Below are 16,413 nucleotides of genomic sequence, written 5' to 3' on the forward strand. Positions count from 1 at the left end.
TCAGGAAGTTTTAGGGAACTGGAATGATATTTGCAGCCAGTGGTTTGGATTTGTAAACCTTTGTCTCCACCAGCAGAGAGTGATGCTAAATGGGATATTTCTTACAGGATATTTCTCACGGGATATTTCTTGTTTTCCAGCCAAGGAAAAGTGCCTGAAATTCAGGAATTGGCTGATTTCCACTCACACACATGGATGTCATGGACACACGTGGAATTCTGCACCAGGGCCTGGTCCATTCCCTGAGTTCTGCCCTGCCTGTGCCTGGGGGCTCTGGCAGGACACAGCGAGGGCAGAACGCAGGGAATGGACCAGCCCTGTCTGGAGGGAACACGGGGTCCCATCTCAAATGTGAGCCCAGGAGGCAGTTCTGGGGTGTGGGAATGTGAGAGACAACTGCTCACTTTGAAAATTCTAAAAGGTTTATTAAACCTTGACAAAAACTACAACAAAGGGCTACATCAGGAAAAATCTGCCGTGCTGGGAACTGCCCCTCGTGCACACCACACGGCCAGTTCATCTTCAAGATGGATGCTCAGTCTTTTGTACCCCTGAGGGCTGCATCAGCCCCGGCCCCTCCCAAAGTCTGTCACTCAGCTCTTCTGTGCCATTTATTAGTGGAAACTGCTTTGTAACTGGGTTGGAGGTCAGGTGTTGCCTGCCACACCCCCTGAGCACCCCCAAGCTTTTCCATTCCCACCTGCCCCAGGTAAGGGACACATGTGCACAGCTTCTTTTTCTCTCCATCATATTTTCTGGAAAAATCCCTTCACCAGGAGTTCTCTCCTGGGAAACTGAGAAGCCTCAGAGAAAAATGAAAACAATAATTATCTGGTTTGCTTCTCCTGTGTTTTGCTGCTTTGGAATGTGGTTTGGACATTGTTTACCAACAGGTGCATGTTTCATTGGTTTCTGTGAATTGTTTTTACTTAATGGCAAATCACCATCAGCTGTGTTGGGGCTCTGGAGACAGTCACGAGTTTTTCATTATTATCTTTTAGCCTTCTGTCTGTATCCTTTCTCTAGTCTTTAGTATAGTTTTAGTTTAGCATTCTTTAATATAATATAGATCATAAAATAATAATCAGCCTTCTGAGAACATGGAGTCAGATTCATCATTCCTCCTCCATCTGGGGAACCCTGAAAATCCCACACTTTGTACCTGTCCCAGACACCCCAGGCTGTCTGATGGTCACAATATGGGGGGGAAAGGGAACTATGGGGAGAACAGAGGACATCTGAACCACAATAACTGTTCATCACTAAAGCTTTTCTTAATATTCACACAATAGTTATCACTTAATTGTGAGAGCCAATCATCTCATTATCCATCTATAACGGGAAGCAACTCCAGCCCTTCCCCATCCCACAGGTTCCCTTCGATCAGGCAAAGGCTGGGGTGGCTCTGTGACTGTGCCTGGCTGGGCGAGGTTTGCAGCCAGATCGCTGCCAATTAACCAGCCCTGTTCAATGGGATGTTGGGAAACATTTCCAATTGTCGGCTCGCCTTTGATTAATGCAGAAAACAAAGCAAATACTAGGGCAGAACATTCCTGCTGGGTTTGCCTGCTGATTTTTCATCCATCTCCCCTGGAATCAAGTGCCATAAATTTTCCAATGAGGTAATTGGAGTGTGCTTCCATTTAATCCTGCCATGATTTTTAACCTTGACATGAAGTTTCTTGATGATGCTCCCCCCCTACACACTTTTTTTTCCTGTTGGTTTTTCTTAATTGCTTGTCTTGGCAGCAGGACATTTCAGCTGTCCCAGTGTAATCTCCAAATCCCTCTGGGAACGCTCCAGCAGAGCTTTCTGCAGAGTCAGCCTTTCTGAAAATAAACCAGATCCCGAGGTTAACACGAGAGGAGCGTGCCTGGAGGTCACATTGGAAGGGTTTTTTTTGTTCTCAGCATGTAGGAAGGACAAGATTGCCTTGAAATCCCTGTGTACCTTGAAAGGAAAATTATTTTAAAGAATTGCTTGGTTGTTTGAATCTAATTTTTGTTTCTAAAGTTATAATAGGGGATAGTAATAATAATAGTGATAGAGATAATAATAATAACCTTGTGGAATAATCAAAGGTTTCACCTTAAACCCTGAATCTAATGTGAAGAATAAATGTTTTATCCTATTTGGATACATTAAATCACTCTTCCTTGTAAAAATAATCCAGTTTTAAAGGTGAGCTGTGTTTAAAAAGGAACAGAGGGTGACCCAGCCCTGAGCAGCACCAACATCCCCAGCTCTGACACCAAACACAATAAAATTCACAGAGACGAATCCTTTGAGATGAAGCAGCTGCTGTGCCAGTGCTCTCATCAGCCAGGCTGCTTTGAGACGTTGATAAAGAGATTGCACGGATTGGATTGGAGCTGGCAATGTTTTGTGGAGCAGCCCCAGGTGTGGGCAGCGCCCTTCTCCCTGCAGGAAATCCTCCTGGGCAGGTTCAGGGCTCAGCACTCACCTGTTTGTCACAGAGGCACCTGAGAGGGAAGAGGAGCGATCTCTCTGTCCCAAAGCATGGGGAATTAGCTCCAGCCTGTCCCCACTCCTGCTGCAGGGCTGGTGAGCCCTTGGGGTGGGGGAGTTCAGGGGACACAGCCTCAAGTTAGAGGACACAGTCTCAAGCTACCTCAGGGAAGGCACAGGTTGGATATTAGGAAAAATGTTTTGCCTAAAGAATAATAAAGCACTGGAATGCTCTTCCCAGGGAGGTGGTGGAATCACCATCTCTGGATGTGTTTAACAAAAGCCTGGACATGGCACTTGGTTGAGGTGTCAGGGCACAGGTTGGACTCGATGATCTCAGAGGTCTCCTCCAACCTCATCATTCTGGGATTCTGGGATTCTTGGACATCAGCTCTCCTCCCACTGAGATTTGCCACAGGACACTGTGGAGATCCAGGGCTGCGGTGGGATGGGCATTTATTGTCAATAATGAGCTTTGTTCAGTGTGGGAGAGGCAATTGCACCTTCCAGGGCCTGAAGGAAGCCACAGGAAAGGTGGAGAGAGAAGATTGGAAGGGATGGAGGGACAGGAGATGGGGGAAGAGCTTCAAATGGGGAGAGGGGAAGGAATTCCTGGCTGTCAGGGTGAGGAGGGACTGGGATGGAATTCCCAGAGCAGCTGGGAAAAACTGTGATAGTTTTGGGGTCCCTGGATGGAGGAGGAAATTATGAATCTGACTCCATGTTCTTGGAAGGGTAATTTATTATTTTATGTACTTATATTATATTATAGAGTACTATACTAAAACTAAAGAAGAGAGAAAGGATAATTACAGAAGGCTTAACAAGATACTAATGAAAAACTCGTGACTGACTCCTCAGAGTCTGACACAGCTGATGGTGATTGATCAGTAAGTAAAAACAATTCACATGAAACCAATGAAACTCTCACCTGTTGGATAAAAAAATCTCCAACCATATTCCAAAGCAGCAAAACACAGGAGAAGCAACCAGAAAATTATTGTTTTCCTTTTTCTCTGAGGCTTCTCAGCTTCCCAGGAGAAGAAATCCTGGAGAAGGGATTTTTCCAGAAAAGATGACAGTGACAAAAACTGCCAATCACTTGTTTTGAAATTCTAAAAGTTTAATAGTAATAAAATGGTTATAAAAATAGTAATGCAAATTAGAGCAACAAGAATTTGGACAATCAGATTTAGAATAAGAAAGGACAATAAAAAAAGCAAAGAATTATGAACGTTCAGATGCTTTTCTTAAGAAAAAGCACACCCGCTAACAAAGGATTAACCCTTAAAAGTAACAGCCTGCTGCATATTCATATATCTCATACATGATGTAGAAATCATTTTCAAACAAAATGGTGTTCTCTGGTTATTGTCAACTCCCCACCCCCCTTAATCTTCCTCAGTGTCTGGAAGGATCTGGAAGAAATTTGGTCTTTTCCGATAAGGAGGCAATAATTCTTCTCTTGGGGATTCAGGTGTCTCATTGTTGTTGTATCTGTTCGAATAATTTCTTGATTATCTCATCCCTTTCTTGAGCTAGTTAAAAAATATCTTACATTGCATATTTTCTATTTTAACATTATGTTATAAACTAAAAGTATATTTACCACACTACTTAAAAAATACGAATTAACACAACATAACAGACACAGTATTCCTTTCAATATCTGCAAAGAGCCAATCATGTCATATGGAACTTTCACACCCTGCCCAGCTCTGCAGAGGTTTTTGAGGAGCAGATTGAACATTGCCCTGGAATGTCCAGATCTTTGCAGGATCTTTGGCTTCAGGCTCCTTTGAGGACTGTGACTGGCTCAGGGCTGACAAACCTGATATTTCCAACCCATCTGCTCGGAGCCCTTCCCTTCCCAGGGAGCCTGGCGTGTTCCGCCTGCCAGGGAAGGTGTGAGGCTTCCTGGGAATCTCTGATCCAGGTGTCTCCCTGCTGGAGCATTCCCCATTCCCGGGAATGTGCTGCTGCTCCTTCCCCTCGTCCTCACAATGCAACAGCAAAAACGTGCAAGGGAGTTTATGAAATTGAGCTTGGACAAGCTGGGAAATCGATTCTGGGCTTAAATGAGACTTGTTATTAAAATTAAGTTGGTGTGTGCAGCCCTGCATGGGAATAAATTCAATCAATAATTTAAACAATAGGAATTTTTTTTGGGTGGGAGACAACTGGGAACAACAGGGCTGCTGCTGTTTTGACACTGGGCTGTGTTTGGGAGGATCTCACCGTGCACAGGCTGTCAGACCTGGGCTGGAATAATTCAATCAATAATTTAAACAATGGCATTTTTTGGGTGGGATCAGAGACAATCAGGAATGATGGAGCTGCTGCTGCTTTGACACTGGGCTGTGTTTGGGAGGATCTCACCCTGCACAGGCTCTCAGACCTGGGCTGGAATAATTAAATGAATAATTGAAATTTAAACAATGGGATTTGGGGGCATCAGAGACAATCTGGAACAATAGAGCTGCTGCTGCTTTGACACTGGGAGGGTCCAGTGCTGCACAGGCTGCTCCTGGGGATGCTTCCCAGTCTGGATAAAGGCTGGAATGAATGGGAAGAGCAGATAAAGCTGGGCTGAGGCTTGGGCAGACATCAGCAGAGCCCTTCAGCAGGATTTATCCCCGTGAGCTGAGCCCATCTGACAAGGAGAGGTCACCACAGGGTCCCTCTGAGCAGGTTTGAAGCACCCAGGGCTGGCTCCCTGCAGGGCAGGATAACTCCCTCCTCTGGGGATAATTCCCTGCCTGGGCCAGATGGTGGAACTCACAGCTTTGGTTCACCAGGATTTCCCTCTGCAGGCTCCCCTCGCTGCACATCAAAAGGACTCCTCGTTGTGTGGTTTAATTTAAATACAGCAATAATAAAATCATTCTTGAACTCACAACATTTACTGGTGCCTGCAGATACAATCAGCTCCCAATATCTCCCTGACATCACACTAAAAAAATCCATCCTTGCACTGGAGTCACTGCTTGGAAAACAAAGCTTGTTCTGGCAGTCCTCCTTTTTTTCCTTTCCCCTTTCCTCCTTTTTTTCCTTTCCCCTTTCCTTCACTTTTTCCTTTCTCCTTTCCTTCCCTTCCCTTCCCTTCCCTTCCCTTCCCTTCCCTTCCTTTCCTTCCCTTCCTTCCCTTTCCTTTCCCTTCCTTCCCTTCCTTTCCTTCCTTCCTTCCCTTCCTTCCTTCCCTTCCTTCCCTTCCTTCCCTTCCCTTCCTTCCCTTCCCTTCCCTTCCCTTCCTTCCCTTCCCTTCCCTTCCTTCCCTTCCCAAATCCTTCCTTCCTTCCCTTCCCTTCCTTCCCTTCCTTCCTTTCCCTTCCCTTCCTTCCCTTCCCTTCCCTTCCCTTCCTTCCCTTTCCCTTCCCTTTCCCTTCCCTTCCCTTCCCCTTCCCCCTTCTCCCAACCACAAACTCACTGCAGCTTTTGGGTGGATTTTAGGCATTTTTAGAGCAGCTCCAGAAACCTTTCCAGGCATTTCTCGTGTCCCGGAGCCGAAATCGCCCTTTCCTGCCACCAGCAGCTCAGGGCCCTGCTGCAGGTCAGCAATTCCCAGCAAAGCTGAGCTTATGGAAAAACCCTCCGGTCCTGCGCTTGCAGGTGAACACACCACCAGGCACAGCCCAGCGCGGCACTTCTGCCCTCCCAGGCCTTTAGAGGGATTTACAGAGGTTGGTTCATGGGAACAGCCGAGAGCGAGAGCCAGAGACAGTGAGCACCCAGGGCCTGCTCCGCCCAAACTCACTCACAGTCCTGAGATTCATGGAAAGCCGCAAATTCACACAGCCCCAAACTCACACACAGTCCCGAATTCACACACACAGCCCCAAATTCATTCACAATTCCAAATTCACACAGCCCCAAATTCACACACAGTCCTGAAATTCATGGAAAGCCGCAAATTCACACAGCCCCAAATCCACACACAGTCCCGAATTCACACACACAGCCCCAAATTCACACACAGTCCTGAATTCACACACACAGTCCCAAATTCATTCACAATTCCAAATTCACACAGCCCCAAATTCACACACAGTCCTGAAATTAATGGAAAACCTCAAATTCACACAGCCCCAAATTCACACACAACCCCAAACTCATGTACAATCCCAAATTCACACAATCCTAAATTCACTCACAATCTCAAACTCACACACAACCCCAAATTCATGCACAATTCCAAATTCACTCACAGTGAAAATTCTGTCCTGAATTTCATGGAAAACCTCAAATTCACACAATCCCAAATTCACACGCAGTCCCAAATTCATGCACAATCCCAAATTCATGCACAATCCCAAATTCACTCACAGTCCTGAAATTCATGTGCAACCTCAAATTCAAACACAGCCCCAAATTCACTCACAGCCCCAAATTCACACAATCCCAAATTCACACAATTCCAAACTCAGACACAGTCCCAAATTCACTCAAAATCTCAAATCCACACACAACCCCACATTCGCTCCTTTCCTGTCCTCAGTTTAAGCCCTCCAAACATGAGTTTAGTTTAAATACACATTTTTAATTCCCATATTTCTGTAACTCCCTGAGAAATCCACGTGGCCCCGGGATGTGCCTGTTGCTGGATGCTACAAACCCAAACTGAGCCCTCCTCTCTGTGGTCAGGTATTCAAAAACACCTAAATGATTAAACACCATCATAAATATTCTGATTCATCCAAACACCTTTGATTTGGATTTTGTAAGACTTTAGTATTTTGTTTTTCAGCTAAAATAGGACATTTCTTCTTATTGCTCACAAAATAATCCCCATACACTTTGAATTATTAATTCTCTTCGTGTCCTTTCAAGTTCCTTTCTCAGGAAGGGTTGAATATATTTATTTTCCAGGAGTTCTGTCCCCACCTGCTCAAATTCAATACAAATTCCCTGCCTGTCCTTGCAGATTGCATTAAGCAGTCTGGGGCTGATGGACTCTTTAATAAAGTGAGTATCAGAGGCAGATTTGATAAAAGACATGCCACTGCTAACGATGCTTAATGAAAATAAAAGCTTTGGGGTTTGGTGTGCTGCCCATCCAGTTAAGTGGGATTGTATTTATTGGCCATCAGGCAGCTTGGGCAGAAAATGGAATTTTAGTGTTCCAGCAAAAATAGAAAACAGGCTGGGGGACAAACAGGGATTGTCAAGGGCACATAAATCCATGGAATTATTGCCACTGGCTCCAGCAGGGGTGGGCTGGGGTGATGTGGCCAGGCAAGGAGCAATGGATGCTGCAAATATTCCTGCTGCTGCTGCAGGTTTGATGTGGAACAGGATCCTGGTGTTTTCCCCAGTGTTCCTCACCTGATTCAGGGGAAATGGGAATGCTGGACATGGATTTTCCCTCTTCTCATGAGGTTTCCCTGGCTGTTGGTGGCAGTTCCAGCTGCGTGTGACACAGGTACCTCCTGCAGCACCCTCATCTCCCTCAGCCAAGTGTCCCAGAAACCCCAGAGCTTTCCTTGTGTGCTCTGCACAGATCCCTGCACAAACAGGAATTAAATCCATACCAACCCATAAAGCACCTCTGAACCTTTCAAACCCTCGGGCTCCCAAGAACGGCAATACTTATGATTTCCAAGAGAAATGTGTTATTCCATGACTTCATTCCTTGAGCAGAGACAGCAGAATTCCTTCCCAATGTCCCATCCATCCCTGCCCTCTGGCAGTGGCAGCCATCCCCTGTGTCCTGTCCCTCCATCCTTTGTGTCCAGTCCCTCTCCAGGGAATTCTGCAATGATTTCTGTTGGAAGGGACCTTAAAAGTCACCCAGCGCCACCCCTGCCATGGGCAGAGACATCTCTCACTGTTCCAGGGGGCTCCAGCCTGGCCTTGGGCACTGCCAGCGATCCAGGGGCAGCCACAGCTCCCTGGGAACTCCATCCCAGCCCCTCCCCACCCTCACAACCAGGAATTCCTTCCCAAAATCCCACCTAACCCATCTCTCTGGCAGTGGGAGCCATTCCCTGTGTCCTGTCCCTCCATCCCTTGTCCCCAGCCCCTCTCCAGCTCTCCTGGAGCCCTTCAGGCCCTGGCAGGGGCTCTGAGCTCTCTGGAGCCTTCTCCTCTCCAGGTGAGCATCCCCAGCTCTCCCTGGAGCCTTCTCCAAGAGAACATTCCCACCTGTCCCTGGATCCTTCTCCTCTCCAGGAGAACATTCCCACCTGTCCCTGGATCCTTCTCCTCTCCAGGAGAACATTCCCAGCTCTCCCTGGATCCTTCTCCTCTCCAGGAGAACATTCACAGCCCTCCCAGCCCGGCTCCAGCCCTTCCTGACAGGAATTTGGGTCAGGTGAGACTGCTCCAGGGTGGGTGGATTTGCAGAGCAGAGCCTGGCTGGAGGCGTGGGAGGTGCCCTCAGTGACAGGCACAGCTCCGGGAGGATGAGCAGTGCCAGCCGGGGTGGCTCCTGTGCCATGCTGGGTGGCTCCTGTGCCAGCTGGGGTGGCTCCTGTGCCATGCTGGATGGCTCCTCTGCCATGCTGGGGTGGCTCCTGTGCCAGCTGGATGGCTCCTGTGCCAGCCGGGGTGGCTCCTGTGCCAGCTGGGGTGGCTCCTGTGCCAGCTGGGGTGGCTCCTGTGCCATGCTGGGTGGCTCCTGTGCCAGCCTGGATGGCTCCTGTGCCAGCTGGGGTGGCTCCTGTGCCAGCTGGGGTGGCTCCTGTGCCAGCTGGGTGGCTCCTGTGCCAGCCGGGGTGGCTCCTGTGCCAGCCGGGGTGGCTCCTGTGCCAGCCTGGGGTGGCTCCTGTGCCATGCTGGGTGGCTCCTGTGCCATGCTGGGTGGCTCCTGTGCCAGCCTGGATGGCTCCTGTGCCAGCTGGGGTGGCTCCTGTGCCATGCTGGAAGGCTCCTGTGCCATGCTGGGTGGCTCCTGTGCCAGCTGGGGTGGCTCCTGTGCCAGCTGGGGTGGCTCCTGTGCCATGCTGGAAGGCTCCTGTGCCATGCTGGGTGGCTCCTGTGCCAGCTGGGGTGGCTCCTGTGCCATGCTGGGTGGCTCCTGTGCCAGCTGGGGTGGCTCCTGTGCCATGCTGGATGGCTCCTGTGCCAGCTGGGGTGGCTCCTGTGCCAGCTGGGGTGGCTCCTTCCCGAATCCACAGCGGCAGCACGTCCCACCTCCTCCGGGACTCAGGGAGCTCCAGAGCCTCAGCTTCCCTGTGAACCTCCCACTCCCTGCCCTGGCTGCAGCTCCTGAGGGGGGATTTGTACAAATAATCTGCTCAACCTGTCAAAACCCGTCTGAGCAAAGAACACAACGCGAGAGACACCCAAAAATCCCACCCTGCCTTCCCTGACAAGACACCATGTGGCAATAGGACGTGAAATAAAATGACATGGACACCGGAACTTCTAAGGTAAAAAGAAGGGAAGTTTAATGTGAAAAACACCAATCACTTGTTTTTAAAATTTTATAAGTTTGATAGTAATAAAATGGTTATAAAAATAGCAATATAATTACAGTAATAAAAATTTTGGACAGTTTGAATTAGGACAATACGAGACAATAGAAACAAAGAGTTACAGACATCCAGGTACCTTTTCTGGGCGAAATAAGCCCAAAAAAGGACTCACGTCAACAGAGGATTAACCCTTAAAAGCAACAGCCTGTTGCATATTCATACACCTCATCCATGATGCATAAATTCCATTCCAACACAGATTCTGTCTGGGCAGTGTCAGCTTCTTCCTCTGAAGCCTGGCGGTGCCTTCAAGCCTGAGCGAGGCAGGAAGAAGTTCATTTCTCCTGATAATGAAGCAATAAATTCTCTTTCTCTGAAAGATTCAGGTGTCCTGTGGCTGCTATCTGATGCAAGTCCTTTATTTTTTAAAAAAAGTATCGTATCTAGCACAGTTTCTATTTCAATATTTTGTTATAACCTAAAACTATATTGAACACACTACTTAAGAAAATTAATACAGCATCACGTTCTAACACAACACATATAATATTCATTTGAATATTTGCGAAAAGCCAATCATACATTAGCATTTTTCACATTTAATTTCTGACTCCAACATTTCTAGATTTTCAAAAGTGACAGTGGATTGGAGGGTGACAGTGCCACCTCTGCAATGGCACTGGACAAACCAACAGTCCATCAAATTTCTCCTCCTCCAGAAAAGAATGTGAAACAAGAATTATTTACAGAAAAGAGTGTGAGAAAGTTCGTTACAAGTACGTAAACATCAGAAGGCTTAGAAGAACTTAGAGGGACAGGGTGACACCGGTCCATCCCATCCTGGATGGGAACCTGTGGAATCCCAGGCTGGGGGCTGGGATGTTCCTGGTCTGTCTCTCTAGGACACAAAATAAAACAACAGACACTGGAATCTCCAGGGTAGAAAGAAGGGCAGTTTAATTTCTGATGCCAACATTTATGGACTTTCAAAAGTGACAGTGGATTGGAGGGTGACAGTGCCACCTCTCCAAGGGCACTGGACAAACCAACAGTCCATCAGATTTCTCCTCCTCCAGAAAAGAATCCAAACCAATAATTATTTACAGAAAAGCTGTGAGAATGTTCATTACAAGAATGTCAACATCAGAAGGCTGAGAAGAACTTAGAGGAACAAGGCAAAAACACCAGGCAGAAACTCAGCAGTGGCCAGAAATTCCCACCTTCCCCAACCCAGAGCAGCTTCCTCACAGGTTTATATCAGGTGGAGAGAGGCCCATGAATTTTTTAAACCAATATTGAAGCTTCTCTTCTCCTCCTCCTCTGTGCTGTGGGGGGCTCTGCAGATGGGCAGGAGATGGAGATGTGGAAGTGTTGGTTTTTTTCCTCCCCTCTCTTTTCCACTTGGACATAATTTGGAATGTCTTTCACAGACGTCTGTGCTGCCAGGCACATTTTAAATTAGTGATGAGGAGCACACACTCCTCTGATTGCAGCGTTTCTAACGATGGCAGTGATTAAGGAAACCACTCCAAGGCCTGGTCAGGGCGGCTTTTAAGGCAAGGAAATGAGACATAAATAAGGAATAGAGGTGGGAAATGTGATCATTCCAGGGAAACTAAACCCGTGGTGTTGGTGAGAATCGGAGCTCTGCTCATTTCTGTCCCCACTCAGGCTAAATTTGAAGAGTTTGGTGTCAGGTTTCATCAGTGAGGGAGGGAAGTCTGGCTGCTGCTTTGTGGTGTCTGGATGGATGCTGAGATTTAGTGATAAATGCACATTAAATCCCCTTCCCTGCCCATTCCCCGTGGGCTTTGTCCTGCCCAGACCCACAGGAATGAAATTCAGGAATTTGGCCCAGGGGGGCTCATCCAGGACAAATTGTGGCTCAGAAGCTCCAGGGACATCCTGGAAGGTTCAGCTCACCCAGGCTCCTCATGTGGCCTAAATCCAACCTCTGGACACCCCAAACCTGGAATCTGGCGCTTTTCCTCCATTTTAACCCACCTGAATTTTGGCCAAAAACGGGGGAGTGACTCCACCGGGCTGCCTGAGGTTGCCTGTCCTCATTTGCAGCTCTCTTGCTGCTTGTGCTCTGCAGTGGGTCATGAATATTTCAGGATTCTCTTCCATCCGTGCGTGCCTGCAGCACCAGCTGATTGCAGCATGAAAAATTCACAGCAAAGTGCAGCAATCCCGGGCTGGGCTGATGGGGTCCGCTGAGGCTCCTCTTCTCACGAGCTGCAGCACCAGGGAAACGGCCCCAAATTGTGCCATTGTGCCATTTTTTAGGGGAAAATCCATCGTGGAAAGGTTTGTCCAGCCTAGCAGTGGAGTCACTGCAGATGGAGGAAAAGTGGGGTGAAGGAGGGTGGGAAATTGGAAAATTGGGTTATCCCAGAGACATTGTGGATTCCCCATCCCTGGCAGTGCCCAGGCCAGGCTGGACAGGGCTTGGAGCACCCTGGGATAGTGGGAGGTGTTGGGGCTGGAATTGGATCCTTCAGGGCCCTTCCAACCCAAACCATTCCAGGATTCTGGGATTCTGTGAATTCAGAGGTTGGAAAGAAACAGGAAAAAAAACATTTTTGTTTTCCCGTAGAGTGAGTGAGGAGGAGGAGTGGAATATTCACTCAAACCAAAAAATCCTGTCAATAAATGGCTTTTTGGGGGGGCTGAGAGCAGGGAAAGGTGCAGCCCACGGCTCCTGCCCAGCAAATTCCAGGCGATTTGGGATCTTTTCCTCCTGCAGTGGGAGGGATTGAAATCCTGTGGATGTGGCACTTGGGGACACAGGTGGCACTGCTGGGGACAGTTGGACTCGATGGGCTTTGAGGGCTTTTCCAGCCTCAGTGATTTTATAATTCTCTGTCTTTCCCCCTTTTCGGGGCTGGGCTCTGCAGAGTCCTTGGAGCTGGGCAGGTTCTTGGTTTCCCTTTGCAGGGATCACTTCAAGGGTGCTGAAGGATCAAATCCAGCAAAGCACCAGGTACTGGCTGAGGTGTGGACATCAGGGGGTTAATGAATGTGCTTTGGGGCTGTTCCTGTGAGTCCTTGTTGCTGTTACAGCCTAAAAACACCACCATGGGCCCCTATCGCAGACTCACTGGGTTACTGAGGCTGGAAAAGCCCTCCAGGGTCATCAAATCCAGGTTTGGCCAAATCCCACCGCGCCCATAACCCACCCCCCAACGCAGAGACTCTGACACTGCCCAGGGAAGGGAGGGGGGGCCCACAGAGGTCCCCCAGAACAGGGATCAAAGAAATCAACCCAAAAAAGGGGGGCTGAGCATTCCCTGTGCAGCCAGAGCAGCCCAGCGAGGGCTCTGAGATCTGGGACCTGGGTCAGGAGGGGCCCAAATCCTCCTTGTGGACGCTCCAAGGTGAATCCTGGGATGGAGCTCCCAGACTCCAGGGGAGTGAGCTGACCATGCTGGGGGCGGGAAATGCTGGATTCCTGTGCAAATCCAGGCCTTGCCGGCAGCTGCCAGGAATGGGAGCACTGGAATTTTGGAGTCAGCCCCTCCTGTGGCACCATCCCACCATGGAAAAGGGATTGTGGCCTTGGGTCTGGCTCCAGGAGCAACGTCCCTTGGGCAGGGGGGGGTTCCTGATGTTCCCAGGTGTGTTTGGGGAGGGAAGGTGTCCTGAAGGGTGTGAATGGTGTCCTGAAGGGAATGGTGCCCCAAAGGGGATCGTGTCCTGAAGGGGATCGGTCCTAAAGGAAATTGAGTCCTGAAGGGAATTGTGTCCCAAAGGGGATCGTGTCCTGAAGGGAATCATGTCCTGAAAGGAATTGTGTCCCAAAAGGAATTGTGTCCTGAAAGGAATTGTGTCCTGGAGGAAGGGAACGGTGTCCCAAAGGGAATGTGTCCTTGTGTTAATTGTCCTAAAATCATGTCCTGAAAATGCAAGGGGTGTCCCAAAGGGAATTGTGTCCCAAAGGGAACTGTGTCCCAAAGCGGATCGTGTCCTGTCCCAGTGCTTCACTGGGAGACCCCACCACGGGGTTTTTAATTCTCTGTTAAATCATCTCGTGCTCTGAAGCCCCATCACACTATGGAGCTGGGCAGGAGGGATTTTTGGGGTGACCTAATTTGGGAGCGCGTTCAGGAATTCTCAGCAGCTCTTTACGGTGCCTTTCCCACCGCTGGGATCCTGGGATTTTCCTCTCCGTGATGGCTGCAAAATGGAACATGGAAAACACATTACTGCAGTGCACTCCAGGACAGGCAAAAATAGGCCCTGATGTGGAGCAGCTCATCCCTGTCTCCATGTAAGAACAGCTGTAACGGGGATGTTTGGTGCGGCTGCAGCCCCCAGCAGACACACCTGAGCTCTGTCCTCGCGTGTTCTGGCTGGAAATCTCCTCCAGGCTTTCCCAGCACCTCTTTCCCTGCTGGAGGAGCAGTTTTTTGTCTCAATTTCTAAATTCCTGCTGACATTGTGTGGGGTTTATAATTTCTCCTGTTACCCGGGGCTGGACACTCAGATGTGTTTTGTCCTCCTGGTGCTGCGGCTCAGCCCCATGGAACCACTTTCCCTTCCCTAATGGCTCCTGCAGACACATCCATCAATATTTCAGCCTCTACTATTTAGCCCTGAGACCTTCTAAAGGCCAGGGCCACGCTTTTTGTGGAATTATTTATGGATCTCGTGTCAGGAGCAGCCTGTTCATCTCTGCCACTTTCCTGAGGGTGGCTTTGGAGGGACGCAGGGACCCGGGGGAACGCTGGGGCCTCCTGTGTGCTCAGCCCCAGAGGAGGCTGGAAGCATCCAGCAATGCCATACTTGGGAAATTATCATTAAAGGGATGATTAATGGCACTTCTCAGCCTCTATTAAAGAAATTGAAGTGGGTGAGGTTCACATTTCAGCACAGGGGGTTCTTGGGGTGTCTGTGCTGGGCCACGAGCTGGTTGATGATCCTGGTGGCTCCTTTCCAGCCCAGGATATTCCAGGATTCCCTGGTTACTGGTATTATTGTTACTGGCATTATTATTACTGATATTAATTATTATTACTGCTATTCTTATTGATGTTACCAGCCAGTGGCACAGGCTGGCATGGTTGGAAGCATTTTTTGGCAGCATTTTTTGGGGACCATGAAGGCCAGTTTGGCGGCAGACGACCAGCAAGGTGTGAGTTCAGGGACCATCAGCTGGGAAACGTTCACTGTGAATCTTCCCCGTGAGTTTTCACATCTGTGGGCTCATCCTGCAGCCTTTGGTCTCCTCCTTTGTGCAGAAGGTGATGATTTATGCATTGCTACAAGGCTACAGAAAATCTGCTGGCACAGGGAAGCAAAATCCTTCATTTCACGTTGCCAGTGACATGAATTATTCACCTGGACAAGGCTGCTAGGCAAAGGCTTGGGTTAAACCTGACTCAGTTAGAACTGGCTCTTGCTGCGAGGAGCTCTGAGCCTGGCCTGGAGTGGAGTCACGTTTGGAGGGCTGGGATCAGTTTATTCCCTGTCTGGTGCCTCTGTGTCTGCAGATCCAACGTTCCCTGGACACAGCCCAAGGTCAGGAGGTGCTGGCAGCGCAGAATTGATCCCTCAGCTCCTCCTTCCCCACATCCCATTGCCCTCTAACGGCCAGCACGGAATGTGCACGGCAAGAAGGGGCCAAAATCCTCAGAAACCATTTCATGAACAACAAAAGCGGAAGGAAACCCCAACGGAGTGGCTGGAAAGATTGAGGAGAAATATGAGGCAATATTCAAGAAAGATTGAGGGAAAATATGAGGCAATATTTAGGTATCAACCCTGAAACAGCAGCCAGAAAAATCTTACTAAAAACGTGTTTTGTGACCCAGGTGTGGGTAGATATACAGAGAAAATTGGAGAAATGAGACAATTGGCAAGAAAGGGGATTGGAGGGTTTCTTAAGAGAAGCACAGAAAATATGCACCAGGAGGGACGAAGAGAAAGCAAAGGAAAAGGCCAGAGTAATGCTAACTGCCATTAGAGAAGGACAAATTTGGTTTTATTGGAAGAAAAAGAGACACTTCAAGAGAAATTGCCTCCAAAGGGAAGGGGACCTGACAGTTTTTAAGCACAAACAAAGAGGTAGAAGACTAAAGATGTCAAGGGCTCTGCCTCCTGGGGACAAAATAGCATCAAAAACCCTTCATAAAATAAGACCAAAAGAAGAAGGATTTAAAAAGTGAGCAATTCTGAGGGTAGGAGAGGAATTCCAGAGGAATTCGCTCTGTTGGGATGCTCTGGATTTCCAGAACTCCCTAAAAACCTTCCCGGAGAAGGTTGGGTTTGGGGTGCAAGGAGAAAAGGTGCTGGTAGCGCCATCCTCAGGAGCAGATGGAGGAAAAGTGGGGTGAAGGAGGGTGGGAAATTGGAAAATTGGGTTATTCCAGAGACATTGTGGATTCCCCATCCCTGGAAGTGCCCAGGCCAGGCTGGACAGGGCTTGGAGCACCCTGGGATAGTGGGAGGTGTTGGGGCTGGAATTGGATCCTTCAGGGCCCTTCCAACCCAAACCATTCCAGGATTCTGGGATTCTGTGAATTC

Source organism: Camarhynchus parvulus, chromosome 22, assembly GCF_901933205.1.
Source record: "Camarhynchus parvulus chromosome 22, STF_HiC, whole genome shotgun sequence".
In the NCBI taxonomy this organism is placed as follows: Eukaryota; Metazoa; Chordata; class Aves; order Passeriformes; family Thraupidae; genus Camarhynchus; species Camarhynchus parvulus.